The 19,342-nt window shown below is 39.1% G+C and overlaps 1 protein-coding gene across 1 annotated transcript in view; it reads left to right on the top strand.

The window, feature by feature from the left end:
* Positions 1-19,342, top strand: part of bahcc1a (BAH domain and coiled-coil containing 1a) — a 127,040-nt gene that overhangs the window by 41,966 nt on the left and 65,732 nt on the right. The gene's annotated exons all lie outside the window — the stretch shown is intronic.

The raw sequence follows: 19,342 nt of genomic DNA, 5'->3' as shown, positions 1-19,342 counted from the left end.
ACTACACAATTATCCAGCCAAAAGGCCATTTTTTCATTGACAGACATTCAGAAAGTCATGTATTCTCATGAAATAGCTTCTTATTTTATTATAGCATTTCATTATATTGACACAAACATGTGCAAACTAAGATGGAGGCATGCAGGTTACACACTTTTTTGGGTCAGTTTGAGCAACAGCCATTGAGATGAATGGGAATGCGAACGGATATCTCTCCAGGTATTACAGACCTTGCAAGAAACCTTGACTAACTTATTACAAGTGAAGTGTAGGAGGACAAACTAAAGCAGGACGTTACAGTTCTTTGTCGTACTGGGACCCTGATTTATGTGGATACAACAACAACAGCCTCTCTCAAACTGATGAACGAGCCAAACTCGGGCCAAAGACAACGAGCGAGGCAATTCGTGAAGGAAAAGGACTTAAAGATAAAGGGTTGATAAGGAAGAGGAGGAAAAGGGAGGTGAGAGGGGAGGACAGGAACGGGAGACGGAGAGAAAGAGACAAAGGAACGATGAAGAGAGAAGAAAAAACTGAGCAATGGGAGTCGTGGGGGGAAAAGACACATGGACGAAGTTGGAAGAGGAAACATAAAGACATTGAAGAGTAAATCAACCTTGAAGATGGAAGTGGTGTGGAGTCGATTTATGTAGCGCCGCCTCATGTATCATACATTATCCATACAGCAGCCTCTCTGGAGATACTCACGTTTAATAAACACTAAAGTGACTGGAGTTGTGTTCTGTGTGTGTGTTTGTACGCTCAGGTTAATCTTGTGAAAGCGCTCCAGAACACGTCTCAATCATATGTTGCCACAAAATCAAAGGGAAAAGGAAACAGAAGAGAATTTTTACACTGCCAAAATATATTTTTAATCCGTATTTTTGTATCGTTTACATTTTTATGAACTATTAAGACTTTAAGGGATGTCTTGGACTCCCAGTTCCCAGTATCCCAGTTCAGATCAGTGCGATTTTTGGACCAATGAGATTGCGTACAACACAGAAGTAGAAGAAACCAATAAATCAACAAAACCCTGGTGCTTATTGAGACTAATTAGAACTTTTAGCCTGGACGTTTAAGATTTCATGGATGAGATATAGTGGTTTGGACAAGAAAATGTGCTTAATTGACATGAAATCCTCATGACCCAGACATGATTTCTGAGATCCACCTTTAGTTGCATACGCACGGCAGCCTCGACCGTCTGGTTATACCTGTTTTCTCGCGCTTATTGGCTGTACAGCTGAGAAAGACCACCCAGTTTTTGACGGCAGGGGGGACTTTTGATGTGGCGAGGGCAAATGTGTGGGCCGTGGGTTTGAAGCCCTCTTAAAACACACTCGCACACTTTAACAGCCTCCAGAGTGGCGTCAGTGTATGTAGTCAAAGTCTTGAGTTACACACACAAATCTACTACTCTGCACTTTTCTCACACACATTTGGATTATGTGGTCAATTTATTGGAAGAGAAATAAGTATGCGATCCGGACATTACACTTCTACTGTCTGTTTTTCAATTATAGGAGAGGCAGCTGAAAGTAGACACTATATAAAAAGGTATTTGCGTTTGCCGTGTGGTTGATGATGTCCAGTGTTTGCTAGCTGAGCAGAAATCATGTTTCACTTGGTACCCTCAAAGGTGCGCTGGATTTTCTCCTTGGTTTCGCGTTAATGTTAAGAGGTCCATCCATCATGGTTTTCCATGTTCGTAGAGTTAGTTTGTGGAGTAAATAGCCTATATAGGCTATAATCTGTGTTTGTGTACACTGCTTTTTTATTTTTTTTTAAGTTCTGGTGTTTCGTATGCGTTCGGCCAATCAGCGAACACTAACGTCACTGATAGTTCCTATAGTGCTGGTTTAGACCCGACTCTTAAGTAGGACCTAATTTAGTTGAGAGAAATAAGTATGCAATCTGAAGATTACACTAGTACCGTTATTTTTCCAATTAAACTCAGTTTAGGAGAGGCAGCTGAGAAAAACTGTAACAGTGGCCCCTTTCGCACTGGGTAGTTATAGCGACTCGACTCAACACAACACAACACAACTCAACTCGACACAACTCAACTCAACTCAACACGACTCAACTCGACTCAACTCGACACAACTCGACTCAACACAACTCGACTCAATACAACACAACACAACTCAACTCGACTCAACATAATTCAACTCGACTCAACTCGACACAACCCAACTCAACACAACTCGACTCAACACAACTCGACTCAACTCGACACAACCCAACTCAACTCAACTCAACTCAACTCAACTCAACTCAACTCAACTCAACTCAACTCAACTCAACTCGACTCAATACAACACAACTCAACACAACTCAACACAACACAACACAACCCGACTCAACTCGACACGACTCAATACACCACAACTCAACACAAAACAACCCAACCCAACACAACTCGACACATCACAACACAAATGAACTCTACTCAACACAACACTCAACACAACTCAACACAACCCAACACAACTCAACCCCCACAGACAAGATGTGGAGAGAAGAACTGGAGAACCAAAGGTTTGGAGGAAATGGAGACCAAATGTCCTATGCAACATCAAGCCTCAATAACAGCATGCTTACACATGAAACTGCTTTAATTTTTTATAAAAGTGTATTTGAGATATATTTTTTTTATTCAAAATGTATTTAGAACATCTGCTATATTTGCATCCAATTGAAGCCAAAAGACAAAGAATTGAATCTAACCATCATCTAAAACTTTTCAAGAGAAGATCCATGATGCAACTACGCCACAAACCGCAGTCATGAGGGGCTTTCGCACCGGATAGTTGTAGGAACGAGCCTCCAGGGTGGATCCCCGAGAACTAATGGTTCCCACAGGAACGTTTCCTGTTGCGTTCGCACCGCCAGTAGGAACTCTGAAGTGACGTAAGACACGCTTGTTGTCGTGACTTTTATTTTGACAGCGCTGAGAACGGCAGCCAGAGCCACTCGCATTCTCCGTGTTCATTAGTTTACAATCAGTCTAACAGTCCTGTATAATACATTATTAGATAGAACTGTTATGCAGAGAAAGTGGACAGTATATGAAAAGTTATTAGCGTGTACTGTGTGTTTGAGCAGAAATACATCGCCTAATCATGTTTCTCTTGTTCTCCTCAAAGTTGCATTGGATTTTCTCCTCAGCGTAAAGGCTAAGAGGTTCATCTATCACTGTTTTACATGTTCGTAGAGTTCGTTTCTGGAGTAAATATATAGGCTATAATCTGTGTGTTTACACAGCGTTTTTAAAAATGGCGGGTGCTGGTGTTTCGCGTGCGTTCGGCCAATCGGCGAACACTAACGTCACTGATAGTTCCTATAGAGAGCCTAAGTCCCTCCCCTTCCGGTAGACCACCATGGGACCTTATTTCGGAAAAATATTGTATGGTAGTCTATGGCGAGAGACAACAAATATTTTGATCTCGTTTGAATTGTGCCCTGATTTACACATATGATGTTTGTTAATTTAAAAGATACATTTTAAAGTCAAGAAAGTCGCAGTTTGATGTAAAAATGTTGAGGTATAAGACTGTGAAAATACGTAATTACAAAGACTACAAACCCAGAAGGCGCATATGTGACGTCATACCTTTTCTCTCAATGAATGAAGCTAACTTTACTGAAGCTAACGTCTGTCATTTTTTCTATAATCTTGCGTTATAATCGCAACGTTACGCCGTCATGCCTGAGTGTTTTGTACCAGACCGCACACAGACTGTTGGTGACGTACATAGTGCGAGACGAGAGATGTAGTTCATTGAGCGATTTTCACATAAAACTAAATGTTGCTCTTCTGTTTTTATGACAAACTGCGACTTTCTTGACTTTCATAATTATCTTGTAACTTGACAAACATCATATGTGTAATTCAGGGCACAGTTCAGACAGAATAAAAAGATAAGTTGTCTCTCGCCATTGAACACCATACATATTTTTTCCGAAATAAGGTCCGGAAGCAGAGGGGAGGGACTTAGGCTCTCTATAGTGCTGGGTTACACCGACTCTGAAGTAGGAGCTCAATTAGTTCCTCCAAAAGGAGTTCCTTGAACTAAAATTGTTTCTTAGTTCCTGCAAAACAAGCGGGTACTTTCTCCAATAGTTCTTGGAACTATGAAAAGGTTCTTCCGGTGCGAAAGTCCCTAATATTTCCAAGGGATACTTCCACACAGTTTCTGCATCTCTTCTCCAGAGACTCTCTAAACATGACATTAATGAGAAACCAATGGATTGAGCAACAGAGGCCCGAAACAAACCAGATCCGTTAAAATTCCCCGTGCTTTTTCCAAACTAGTCATGTGAAATCCTGTCTGGGTGGAATCAGTGGCTGGATATATATGGGAGAGCTCTTTCAGTATTGAACACGATGACTCAAGCCCGGCTCAGTTCGAACAGATGGCAGCTCTTAACAATGGATCAGAGAGACTCAGATCTCTGTGTTCTTGGAGCCCCGACTGAGATGAACCCACACCACCTACACTCACTAGATCCAGATTAAAGTCAGGCCTGTGAGAAACACGCCTGACCGGAGTTTACACTCTTCATCCCGGTCCACCGGAGCTGGGGTTGTGCAGGATGAGCATGAGGGTTTTCAACAAAGGATACCATTACTTTTACCCAAGTATGAGACTCTTATCCTCACACAACCAAAACCTTGCTCTGGGAATGTGTTCACCTTGTTTTTAAGGATTCCTTTGCTAACTGTGATTTAGTTATATGTATTAAAGCTGGAGCATTCAGTTACATTTCTCTTAAATTCAGTTAAATTTGACTTGACTAGACTAACACCTTATGTAGACTTGATATTAACATCTGTTTCAAGCAATCCAATCGCTCAAAACACCCCCGGACATAACGGTAAAGGCTGTCTACTTACTGCCAATCCACTGCGCTAAAACAAATGTCTTAAACTTTATACCTGTTTTGTGCTGCTCAATAAATAACCATCAAACAAACACTTCAACTTCTGAAGTTTGCCAACATGCAATGCAACACAGATCATGTGAAGAATGCCTAAAGTTAATACAGCTGCTCGACTAAACAAAGCAATGGCTCATGCCTGGAAAGCAACATTTTATACAGTCCTATTTTACATTTCTATGTTTTATCAACATGCAGACACTGAGTAAATGAACAAAATCACGCTGAAATCCAATCAGAAGTTATTAAAGGAGGCGCATGTTACAGGTGTAAACAGCAATCTCAGGTGTGATAGGATCACATGAGGATGAATGTTAATACCAGGGGTCAACTGGAACATAGAGACTATATGTGACCCTGGATCTCAAAACCAGTCATGAGTCGCACGGGTATATTTGTGGCAATAGCCAAATTGTATGGGTCAAAATTATCGATTTTTCTTTTATGCCAAAAATCATGAGGATATTCAGTAAAGATCATGTTCCATGAAGATATTTTGTAAATTTCCTACTGTAAATATATAAAACATGTGTTTGTGTGAGCGAATGCAGCACAATCGGCAACATAAATGCACAACTTTAAAGGAGATTTTCTCAATGTTTCGATTGTTTTGCACCCTCAGGTTCCAGATCTTCATAATAGTTGTATCTCAACCAAATATTGTCCTATCCTAACAAACCACACATCAATGGAAAGCTTATTTAATCAGCTGTCATGTGATGTATAAATCTCAATTTAACAAAAATTGACCCATGTGACTGGTTTTGTGGTCCAGAGTCACATATGCAAATATTTGTATTTGCTGTAAACTTCCCCTACTCTGATCAAGATGCATATGCAATAATATCCAGTTAAACTACCAACATTTTGATAATGCAGCAAAACCAAGTTTGCAGTTGTAGAGAAGTAAATTAAGAGCAATATTTGTTTTTTTTTTCTCTTATTATAATGTTGTTTTATTAATGTTGGCGACAAATAGATAACAGAAGGTCTATCAAACTGTGTTTACAATGCAAGACCAAATGCACAGATTCAAGATTTTGAGACTTGCCAGATATTTTGTTCCACCAAATGTGTCTCAGTATTATGTAGTAGAAGGACTTTAGTGTTATTGTTTTATATCAGCGTTTAATGCATATTACAGTACCTGTACTTTTAACATATTTAATGCATATCAGCGTCTAATAGGTTGCTATCTGAGTCCAGTACTGAGGAAGAGTGTGTCTCATTAGTCAAAGAGCCTGAAATAGGCTTTATGGGTCTGAGTAACTCTCTGGAATAATTTTTCCGTATCAGCACCGTTGCACAGGCCCTGTGGGGGAAGAAATCGGATTTTCTCTCTGTTGTGCCAATGGGAAGCATCATGGGAAAGGAGTGGAGATTGGATTGTAGGGAGATGGGCTGACGCAGCTGTGGGCGGCTCTTTATGTGTGTGTGTGTGTGTGTGTGTGTGTGTGAGTCTGGGAACGTTGTGGATGAGGTGAAACACAAGCTAAATTTGGTGTCACTGAAACGCTCTGAATTTTGAAATGGTCTTGATGAATAATGTGAAGAGGTGAGAGGCATAAAGAAAAACTATTTTTATTTCTCCATATTAGAATCTTTTCTGAGCCGGTGTATTTAATATGCTTTAGTATACCAGTGTGAATAACAGAGGAAAGACTGAGTAACATCAAGTACTAACTAGGTAATATTTTTTTATGTTTTTAAAAGAAGTCTCTTCTGCTCACCAAGGCTGCATTTATTTAATAAAAAATAAAAAAATAAATAAAAACAGTAATATTGTGAAATATTATTAGAATGTAAAACATCTGTTTTCTATGTGAATATAGTAAAGTGTAATTTATTCCTGTGATCACAGCTGAATTTTCAGCATCATTACTCCAGTCTTCAGTGTCACATGATCCTTCAGAAATCAGTCTAGTATGAGGATTTGATGCTCAAGAAACATTTATCATTATTATTAATGTTGAAAACAGTTATTTACATTTTTATCTCAGGATTCTTTGATGAATATAAAGTTCAAAAGAACAGCATTTATCTGAAATAGAAAGCTTTTGTCACATTAAACACTAACCTTCAAAAGTTTGGGGTCAGTAAGAATTTTTTTTCTTTTTTTTTTGAGGGAAAGAAAATAAATCAATACTTTTATTCATCAAGGATGAATTAAATTGGTCAAAAGTTACAGTAAAGACATTTATAATGTTACAAAAGATTATGGTTTAGATAAATTATGTTCTTTTGAACTTTCTATTCATCAAATCTTGAAAAAAAAAATACAAAAATGTTTTCAACATTGATTTTCTCACAATTGCGAGTTTATATCTTGCAATTCAGACTTTTTATCTCAGATTGCGTGAAAAAAAATCTGAATTGCGTGAAATAAAGTCAGAATTGCGAGATATAGTCAGAATTGCTTGATATAAAATCAGAATGGCGTGATATAAAGTCAGAATGGCGTGATATAAAGTCAGAATTGCGAGATATAAAGTCAGAATTGCGTGATATAAAGTCAGAATTGCGAGATATAGTCAGAATTGCTTGATATAAAATCAGAATGGCGTGATATAAAGTCAGAATGGCGTGATATAAAGTCAGAATGGCGTGATATAAAGTCAGAATTGCGTGATATAAAGTCAGAATTGCGAGATATAAAGTCAGAATTGCGTGATATAAAGTCAGAATTGCGAGATATAAAGTCAGAATTGCGAGATATAAAGTCAGAATTGCGTGATATAAAGTCAGAATTGCGAGATATAAAGTCAGAATTGCGAGATATAAAGTCAGAATTGCGTGATATAAAGTCAGAATTGCGTGATATAAAGTCAGAATTGCGTGATATAAAGTCAGAATTGCGAGATATAAAGTCAGAATTGCGAGATATAAAGTCAGAATTGCGTGATATAAAGTCAGAATTGCGTGATATAAAGTCAGAATTGCGAGATATAAAGTCAGAATTGCGTGGTATAAAGTCAGAATTGCGAGATATAAAGTCAGAATTGCGAGATATAAAGTCAGAATTGCGTGATATAAAGTCAGAATTGCGAGATATAAAGTCAGAATTGCGAGATATAAAGTCAGAATTGCGTGATATAAAGTCAGAATTGCGAGATATAAAGTCAGAATTGCGAGATATAAAGTCAGAATTGCGTGATATAAAGTCAGAATTGCGAGATATAAAGTCAGAATTGCGAGATATAAAGTCAGAATTGCGTGATATAAAGTCAGAATTGCGTGATATAAAGTCAGAATTGCGAGATATAAAGTCAGAATTGCGTGATATAAAGTCAGAATTGCGTGATATAAAGTCAGAATTGCGAGATATAAAGTCAGAATTGCGAGATATAAAGTCAGAATTGCGTGATATAAAGTCAGAATTGCGTGATATAAAGTCAGAATTGACTGGTAGTGTATGTTCATAGTTTTTGCCCTACCCAGTCATGACTTGACTAGGATAATTTTGATGGGTTTGAACATCAGATACTTTCTATCCGGCTGTGATTTTGTACTTCACACAGCATTTTTACTGAGGATAGAAACATAATTTGCCGCTGGAAAGTTAAACTCTAATGATTTTCCAAACTCCATTTGAATTACATTTATAAAAATCCGGACATCCACGATGACAGGAATAACATCTCTGAAACGCGTGTGTATCTAACATCCCCAAGGAAAAATAATTCCCTCCGAATGCGTCTTCAGAGATAGATTGTGCTAATGGTGTGGACGGCTCCATTGATGATAATAGGATATTTCCAGTTTAGTGTTCCTCGCTCAATGTAGACGGGATGGTGGCTGGTTGAGGAGAGTGGATTTTAATAAAGCGAGAGTGGGATGAAAGAACAACATGAGGTGTTTGGAGAGAAAACAGTGTGTAAGCGGGAGCCCAATCCTCTCTGTGCCAAATGGCAGGGATCTGGCGTGAATCGCGGCTCCTGTGAGGTGATGTATGTAGTTGAGCTTTCGGGAGGCTGAGAGTGAACTGACTTGGGTGTATTTGGCTGAAACCGTAGTAATTCTGGCCAATGGCTGCTGAGTTTTAGCGTTTAAGACTGCACTTAAAAGGATAGTTCATCCAAAAAATGCTGTTATCATCTATTCGTCATCTTGTCAAAGCATAAGTATGTCTTGTTCTTCACCAGTTATTTACCAGAACATCCATGCTAACAGGGAAAAGGACGGGAAGTTAAAAGTAAAAGTAGGCCATAACACTCATACATTATTTCGAAAGCCATATGATAGAGAGTGAGTGTTTTTCAGCGGTGATGAGATTAAACAGATAACACATCTTTCTGACGAGTTGTGTAAAAGAAAAAAAGGTCTGATCAAAGAATGATTGTCAAAAAAGTGTTCAGGTTGAATCGTTCTTACTAATTATTCTCTGAATCTATCAAAGCGGTTATGAAATTAGCGTCAACTTACTGACACTGGTTATATTTGCATGCACTCAAGGCGTTCTGAGACATCATGTAAACATGAATGTCGTTTTGCGTACACCATTTGAGCGATTGTTGTGAGAAAGCAGTGAAAAACATCTGGGTTTCTGATGGAGAATAATATGGCTTAAGTGATCATGTAAATGCATAAACAGTGTTTTTGAAAAGTTGGCATAGCTAAAGTAACGGAGAGGTGTGGAGAGAGATTGGCGCTTACTGATAGAGTCGCATGTATATGGGGGTTGAGAATACACTGCATGTAAACTAATCTAGCAATTAGCGGTTTTCAGGTGTGGATGTAAATAATAGTCACTGAGTGGATAATTATCAAAAGAGTTGTTTTTCTTTTACATAATAAATGTCATACATGATAGGGATGCACCGATATGAAAATTTTGGCCGATACCGATAACCGATAATTCTTTATATCTGAAAGCCGATAACCGATATATTGGTCCAAATTTGTATATATGCAGATTTTTGAGAGCCTGATTACAAAAAAACAAAAGTCTCACCATTAATAAACCTAATCCATGTGCCAAACACACAATTATAATGATGTTTTCATTAGGGTTGCAAAATTCTGGGAATTTTCAAAGATGGAAACTTTCCATGGGAATTAATGGGAATTTAAGGGAATTAACAGGAATTTATGGGAATAAACGGGAATAAACTGGGATTTTTTTAAAGTTGAGGGTTGGCTCTTCGTAGGGAACTTAAATATAGTTGAGGAAAGTATATTTTAGCATAATCTTGACTAAAACAAACAGATGCCATTCAAATACACTTGAATATCCATCAATCACATGCACATATCACACTGCTTACTGCATGGCTATTGAGACCACACCCCCTACTGGCACTGGGCATGCCTCCATCACATGTACAGAAGCCCAAAGCACACATTTGAGCCTGTGGACTAAACAAAGTGAAGTAAGTTTTGATGATATTATGGGGAAATATATTTATTAAATATTTAAATTGCAAATATGTATTCATCTAGTAGATAGCAAGCTGATAAGTTAGATGTTAAATAAGCTAGCATAACTTTATTTACCACATTTAAGGCAGATGCTAGCTACCTCATGTGGCTGTTTTTCTAAATAATTAAAGCTTGTTCTGTTCAACTTACAAATAAATCTGTTGAAAACATTTTGCATGGATGTTTTCTTATGACTTCTGTTTATATTTATGCTTGGATATGATACAATGATCGATTACATTACAATTAATTCCCAGTTAGTTCCCCTAAATTCCCATTTATTCCCATTATTCCCATGAAAAGTGTCTAATATGGAATATTTCCAAAATTCCCCAGCTTAACTTCCCATGGAAATTTACCGGAAACTTTCCGGAAATTTACCGAAAATTTTCCGCCCCTTTGCAACCCTAGTTTTCATTATAATTTTATGTAGCCGATATCCTTTTTGAAGTGATTCCAATCATATTTCAAGCAATTCAAAACCATCGTGTTGAACAGTGCACATCTGAAGAGTCTCAGCTGAAGGAAATAACACATTATTTATCGGCTTTAATATATCGGCCAAATTCTCTTATCGGGGCGATAACGACAACATTAAAAATGAACATATATCGGCCGATAACGATATGGTGGCCGATATATTGTGCACCCCTAAATACAGAAGCATTGATTTTTCTTATTATGCAAATATTCCTAAATTTTCCGAAAAGTTATTCACATAAAATTTTGACTTCTGATCTAGTTTCAAGTCTCATTCGCACTTAGTCATTTAAACCTTCTGTACTCACACACAATGTTATTTTTGGATGAACTGTCCCTGTGTGTGTGTGTGTGTCTGTGAAAGTGAGAGAACAAAATCGACCAGGATTAACTTCATCTTCTATTCTATAAATTTGGAGCACTTTAGTCACCATGGTAACAAGGCGTGACTCAGCATCCTGTCCCCCCACATCATTTCCATTTAGATGTTCTCATACTCTCCACTTTCAATACTCACACAGAAACACATGCACAAAAGATTGTTTTCCATAAAATAAAGTACATTTGACATATTCTTAAATAAATAAATAAATAAGCAATGTTAAATTAATAAAAAAATGATAAAAAAAGAAGAAAAGAAATATATATATATATATAATTTTGCATTGGCAGAGAATGAAAATATACAAATGAACTTGCTAAATTTGGTCAGAAACAAGAAAACTTCTATTGTGAAAACTAAAAATTAAAATAAAATATTAAAGGGGTCGTCGGATGTAATATACTTTGGTTTGTAATATAAGTTACAAACCAAGTTTGTAATATACTTTGGTTAAAGTGACCCGTTTCGGTGCATGTCTCTTTAAATGGTAATGAGCAACTGCTCACCTCTTCAATGGCGGGTGTCGAATGGCTGAGGGCAGAAATATGCTAATACGGGACAGTCAGCCATTGGTCGTGGGCGGAGCATGAGCATTATGACATCATAGTGCTCAGAAAATCCAAACGGCCTGATTATTGAGAGTGTTTAGGCTTTTTGAGGATTAAAAAAAAATGAGTGAATGGATTTTCTTCATTGTATGGTGGTTGTGTCCACACACACTGCAAAGACACATTTACATGCAAACACCATATAAAAGTGAATTTTGCATCCGATGACCCCTTTAAAGTACTAGTAACATCAGCTCAGCCTCTTGCTATGGCTGAGTCACGGATATACTACGCTTCGTTTTAAAAATAGTTTCAGATTGAAATGCCAACTGCAGTTGTGGATTGATCCAAATAGACTAAACGTACACAAACAACAAATCCCATGCTCTTCTTGAAAGCTATCATTGTTTGAGAGAGGCTAGACTTGCTGCCATTGCTCTGTTCAGTCCGGCCCTGTTATTTACCGTTCCCATAAAACATGTCCTGGCCTGTGTGTCTGAGGTTCGAGCCCCTATCAATGAGCAAGTAGACCTTCAGAAATGATGGATACTTTTGAGTCTGAAGCTGAGTACACCCCTAGGGTGAGGCTGAGCAAGCAGGTATTAACACACATGCTCCAGTAATGGCTTTATCAGACTGACAGCTGTTTGTTAATATGATTTCATTTCTGTCACACTTGGTTTATACAAGTTTAGCTGGTGGCTGTTTGGTCTCCCTCCTTCCCTCGCTTTTCAAGCTCAAACCATCCCTGGTTATTTAAGGCTACGTCTACATTAGTCTACTGAAAATGGTGTTTTAGTTTAAAAAGGCTCTCCGTCCACACTAGCGTTTTCTGACGTTTTAGTGCGGATGAGAAACTTTTGAAAAACGGTAACGGTAAGAAAAACATTTCCGGAAAACGTTAAATTCACTTTTCTGCGCATGCGTAACACCTCACAAAAGCTCAGTGAGACGATGCAGACGGAAAAATAAATAATAAGGTTATCGCGCAATATTCTTCTGACTATATCTCGCCAATCACTGATTCTCCAGGTCGCTCAGTCACCATTATATGTTTGGTCTAAAACACGACTGCTCTCGTGTATTGCCACAGGACAGCAAATGTGAGTGAATTTTCTGTCTTCTTTGCAGGACTGTAGGCGCGTTTCCATTACAGATTTGCGCAAAACTTCTGCAATTTTTTTTTTCTCTAAATGTCGACAAAAAGCTATTGCGAAATGACGGCGTTTCCATTAACCGATGTTATGCGACTAAAACTTAATTTTTTCCTCTCGCGATCAGTAAAATCATTCCAAAATGGAGGTTTATGTACTAATCCCAGCCACTGCACTAGCCATTATTTTTAATCGAAGATGTATGTGTGTTTTCCAAGCATTAATGGTAAGGAATGACCCTTATTATACCTGTGAGCGGCACATATGAGGTGTTTCTGGGTGTTTCTCCCTCATATCTGCTTCGAGGTCTTGATTGTGGCATTTATTTGAGGTTTAGAATCCATTATTCCTGTAATTCTTTTGTCTTATATAAATTCTTAAGAACTCTGTCTCGTATTCTGTCCAAACACACCACATCTACGTCAGCTATGAATATCTATTGGTTCAATATGCGTCACATGACTAAACTTACGTCATCGGTTTTAAATACCTCAGTCCACTCTACATCGTGAAAACGGCGTTTTCAAATTTATCCACTTTGGAGAGCGTTTTCAAAATGGTTCGTTTTCATGAATAAAAACGCTGTGTCAGTGTGGACGGAAGGACAAAATGGGGGAAAAAAAAGATGCGTTTTCAAATTAAAATGTATTTGGCCTGAAGCAGGGGTGTAATTAAACACACCTGGGCCAGCTAATCAAGGTCTTCAGGATTACTGGAAACTTGCAGGTGTGTTGGATCTACACTCTTCAGGACAGTGGCCCTCCAGGCATGAGTTTGACACGTTATTTAAAGTTTAGTTTCCTCAAAAAAAAAAAAATTGTGTCATAATTTACTCACCCTCATGTTCTGACAAACTCCTATGACTTTCTTTTTTCCATTGAAAACCCAACAGGGACATTTGATAGAATGTTTACAGAGCTATTTTCCATACAATGAAAGCAAAAGCACCATCAAGCATAACAATTATTATTATTATTATTTATTAGAAATCTTCCCCACCACTATAACTCTTGAATCTTCTTTATTCTTCTGCATATTAAAACTCATGAACGTGAGAACCAGTTGTGTTGGGCGTCATTGAAGTCAAACCTGCCTTTACCTATCCTGATGTTTCAAAATGTTTGTACATTGATATTTACCAGATACACTTGCTATTTGAAGAGATTTCAACACAGAGACGTGTGTTGACTCACTGAGGTTTTGTTGGATTTATTGCCATCTTTGTTGGCTCAATGAAAGCAAACAATTAAGGTTAAAAAGTCTCATTTGTTTTGGTTAGAGCTACGTGTCAGTTTGGTTTACATTAGACTAGAAATCTTGGACAAGAAATAATTGTAACCCTCTTTGATTTTGAGTTTTGTGGCTGACCACCAAGCCACTGTGCAAACACTGGCTGCCACTGCACACACACACACAGACACACCACTTCCTCTGTCCTTATCGTTTTTGTCACTTTTTCACTTTATCATACTCTTCTCTAAGTATACACCCCTCTCCTTCTCTCTTTTTTTTTTTTCTCCTTTGCAAACACCCACGGTGAAGCATGTGCAACTGATCCCCCTCTTTTCCAGTGATTTCGTCCTCTTCCCACATGAGTCCTGGAATCACTTCAGTTTGACTCACTTTGGTGCTGGTCAAAGTAGGACTGCTGTCTGGCCAACCCCCTCCAATTTACATGCTCACCCACTCACCAAGTCTCACACACACACACACACACACTCATCCAACTGGGTCCCTGAGGGTCCCTCCACTTCCCGCTCCACACGTCCCTCCAGCGCTGTGAAACGGGAGCGCCATCCCAGTTGTCTACAAACCAATAGGAATGTTTGGCTACCAATTCTTCTAATGTTTTCAAGATGGCTTTGACTCTTATAAGGAAATTCCCCCAGTTTAGTAGCCATTTGAAATTCCTGCTCCTTTTTTACAGCGAGGAAGTGTTCTCTGAGTCACGGGGCGAGAGCCAGTTGTGCGCCCCAGTCTGTCTGAGGCTCGGGAGTTCGAAGGAGCGATTGCCGTGTTAGCCGTCAGTACGAGAGGGATTGTATAAGGAGTTGAGGCTCTTATGAGAGTCTGAGGTTCTGCTTTCTTGAACTCCACATCTAACATCTGTTTTCTATAAAAGATAAAGAACAGAGGACTCAAGTGACTCTTACAGGATGTTTTTACTTGGTAAGTCAAAAGTGAGACTCTTTCCTCACTGCCAACATACTTTTTTCTGATAACTGTGACTGTAGTGTGTGGTTTACATGGAAATGCAGTGGTGACTGAACCAGGGCAGCTTTTTCTTTAGGACCCTCACTTCCCACTAGGCACTTCCATGTATTACCGGAGGGATTGGTTAAGTGATTTACATACAATTTCCTCTATTCCATAATTTGGAGTTGTTTGGATCATTGTGGGTGACACAGTTGCTCTGTTTGATGTCAAGTCAGCATGCTGTCCTGAATTACTCTGAATTACTGAATTATTGTGTTAACCACTTCTAGACTTTTTTTAGACTCTACAGAGGAACAAGCAGCAATTCAAGTTTGAGAAATGTGTGTGTCTCTGGCTGCTTTCAACAGTGATGTCGGACGATTGCATAGTTAATATGAGCAATCCGAGCAGCGAGTCCAAACTGACGATGTCACGTCTTAAGTGTTACTTACTGGGTTTAACACAGGCCTGCGATCAGTTATTGCCCTCGAAGGCTTCGCTCCACCAATTGAAGAGCAACTGCTCAACTTTCATCAGATCAGTGGGAAACAGCAAGTTAGCAACACCCCAGACCGGCTCAGCCCACAGAGCGTCTGGTTTGGATGAGGCCATGCTGTTCTCACTCATCTCTCCAGTTCTTGCCATTCCCATGACAACGGCACCATTAAACGCCTCCCACTGAGCCGACTGGGAGCTGACTGGGATCTGAATGAATCTTCCCGCCTCCGTTAACGGGTGGCAATGCCATGGCATCCGCTGTGGCGGCACATGAGATCCAGTGTTTACAACAGGTTGTGCCAGGACCCCGCCGGCTACGACATGCCTTGTGGGTGTATGTGTGGATCCCAAGGATTTGTGGATGTGTGTATTTATGTGTGCATTAATCTAGGCAGCCCTATCATGCTTTTTTTTTCTTTTTTTTCTTCAAATGATATAATAGGATTAATCTCCTTTGCTTTAAGGGATCGGCACAGATTAGGGTGCACATGATCTGATTTTTCTTAAGCCTTCATGGAAGCACCAGACTGGCATTACCTAAGATGTAAACATTATTAGGTCAGGGAAAACAGAACATTACCAGGCTGGCTTAGCTGAGGAGAGCCCTGGTTTTCCCTTTTAATGACCTGCTATATAAACACTCTCACGCCCTAGATCCACTTTGGTTGGTTGGTTGGCAGCCACCCCTGGTCACTTGTTTACACCTCTACCCATCATCTCTGTCCTGTCTTTCATCTGCCCCATGTCTTGGTACAGCTTGGTTGTCTAGTTGGATACCGTGGAGGGCAGAAATAAGAGTGGGTGGCTGTCCAAAGTTTGTAATTACAAACTTCCCAAAGTTCCCAAGAAGGCCACTTCCATTTCCCTCCACCTACAGCTTCCCGTACGCTTATCGGTCACGGGGTTGAACTGCATATTTGAAAGTTGTTACATTAGTGTTTTTCTCCTTGTGTTCACAGTTTCTTGCCTCTGACATCAGAGTGGTCGTGTTTTGCTCGGTCACATGGATGGCATGCTCTCAGAGGGAGGTGTCTGGTAACATCAGACTTGCACCGTCCCATGTGTTTTGTTTGGAGCCTTGCCCTGTTCAATTTTGGGTTTGGCTGTATGAGTGAATTATTAGCTCATAAACTTGGTGTATTTGTGAGATCAAACACTCATGAATGTTTAAGTAAGCCTGCAAATATTTGCAGTTGACACTGGCGGTCAATATTTCCGTTGTGTATTGTACATTATTTCATCACTGAATGAAGTTTATAATGAAACAATTATCTTGCAGAGTGATACATTTCCACAATTTGCAAAAACAGTCTGGTCCAATTTGTTGATTATTCTGGTCAAAGACATGGTCAGGGAGATGCTGATAGGCTCCTGCATTCACCGGGACCCTATGTAGGTTCGGAGAATACACAGCATTTTGCTTGCTTAACCATGACCATGCTTAATCAGTGTGTCTTTCTCTATCTTCGTAATGAATAATAGTCCATCATTTACAGGGGCATTGTTCTGACTATTCAATTACTCATATTTGTCTAGCTAAGTACAGGCAAATCGACGGGTTGATATACTTCTAGCAACTATTATGAATGGAGACAAACAGGTTCACAGCGAGAGCTCAGAAAGTACTCACTACATATTTGTAGTCACCATAAAATGCTCTTGTGTAATTGTGATGCCATCTAAGGCCAAGACTACAGGATTTACGATGTCAAGACTTAAGATGTGGAGTCAAAGGTTAAAATGCTGATTTACTAAGGCTGTAAATAAAGTGTTAGCTTGTTTAGGTCAGGCTTGCAAGGGCATCATCATGCTAATACACTCTCCATATCAGTGGTTGAGAATGTGTTTTGCACATTCTTTGGATCCACAGACCAAAAAAAAGGAAAGAAACATGGAGACTTTCTGGAGCGTGTCAAAAATGATGCTGTAATCCTGAGGTCGAAATGCAGCTGCAGGATGGTTGAAAGTAACAGCAGGACAGGAGAAGGTACCACAGTGGAGAAGGCGGATGATTGAAACGAAGGGAAAAAGAGCAGGGTTCAGGGCAAGACTAAGGGCGTGAGAGTGACAACAACAAAAAAAGGGTAATGAGAAAGAGGGAGGAAAATTGGGATGGGGAATTCACAGGAGAGTGAAAAAGAAAGGAGAGAAAGAGGCTGTGCATTCATCTGTGAGATGAGGTATCTGTCGAGTGATGGCTTGACGTATCCCAGCTCGGACTTTGATGTCTCAGGGCTAAACTAGATTATGAATGTGTTGTATGCTCTGGATGGGTGGTGTCCACTCTTGGTTGTGGAAAATGAATGAATCTGGCAGGCATTAACAGCTAACCTCTGAGCTAACCAGACATGCTTCCAGGACACAGGAACGTTTGTGTGATACTCAATAACTAGTCTCAGCTTCAAAGATACACACCATTTGTGGCATATTACAGATCTTTTACTAAATAGAAAGCTGCAAAAAAGGGATCTTTTGTTTGAGGCTCTTTCTAACAAGTTAAGATATCTTTGTCTGATGTCTGACTTATCTGACACATCCGTTTCAGGTCTTGAAGTCTCTGCTGGTGAGCTCATGAGTTAAATCAAGTGTGTTTGATTAGTAAGAGTTTGAAAACGTGCAGTGATGGTGTGCCTCCAGGAACAGGGCTGGGACTTTATGCTTCACTCACCCTCAAGTCATCCTATGTGTATATGACATTGTTCTTTCACACAAATACAATCGGAGTTATATTAAAACTGGTCCTTGCTCTTCCGAGCTTTATAATGGCAGTGAATGGCTGTTTCTGTTTTGAAGTCCATGATAAAAGTGCATCTATCCATGATAAAAGTGCATCTATCCATGATAAAAGTGCATCTATCATCATAAAAGTGCATCTATCTATCATAAAAGTGTATCTATCCATCATAAAAGTGCATCTATCCATGATAAAAGTGCATCTATCATCATAAAAGTGCATCTATCCATCATAAAAGTGTATCTATCCATCATAAAAGTGCATCTATCTATGATAAAAGTGCATCTATCCATCATAAAAGTGCATCTATCCATGATAAAAGTGCATCTATCATCATAAAAGTGCATCTATCATCATAAAAGTGCATCTATCCATCATAAAAGTGCATCTATCCATCATAAAAGTGCATCTACCCATCATAAGTGCATCTATCAATCATAAAAGTGCATCTATCCATCATAAAAGTGCATCTATCATCATAAAAGTGCATCTATCCATCATAAAAGTGCATCTATCATCATAAAAGTGCATCTATCCATCAGTGCATCTATCCATGATAAAAGTGCATCTATCCATCATAAAACTCCGGGGGGTTAATAAAGGCCTTCTGAAGCGAAGCCATGCATTTGTGTAAGAAAAATATTCATATTTAGATGGGAAGGGGGCGAGTCGCCAACAAATTTTGACGACAGTGTTGTCAAATATCTATTCCGAAGCTGTAGGGGGAGCTCTATGGAGAAACCCGCGAGCAAAAAGCGAGAAATTGCCAAAACTGCATAGCGCCGCTTTAATATAACTCTGTATTCGTCTGAAAGAAGAATGTCATATATACTTAGGATGACTTTGGGGGTGAGCATTTTTGGTTGAACTATCAACCAGCTTAAACAAAGTCTGTTTCAAAATCCAACTGCTCACCATCATGCCAAAACCCAGTGTTCACATGCCAGTCAACACACCTAACTGCTCCTCCTCCTCTCTTAACACA

This window comes from Rutilus rutilus (assembly GCF_951802725.1).
Source record: "Rutilus rutilus genome assembly, chromosome: 1".
NCBI lineage: Eukaryota > Metazoa > Chordata > Actinopteri > Cypriniformes > Leuciscidae > Rutilus > Rutilus rutilus.
The sequence above is the reverse complement of the archived record's forward strand: the minus strand, read 5'-3'. Positions and strand labels throughout refer to the sequence as shown.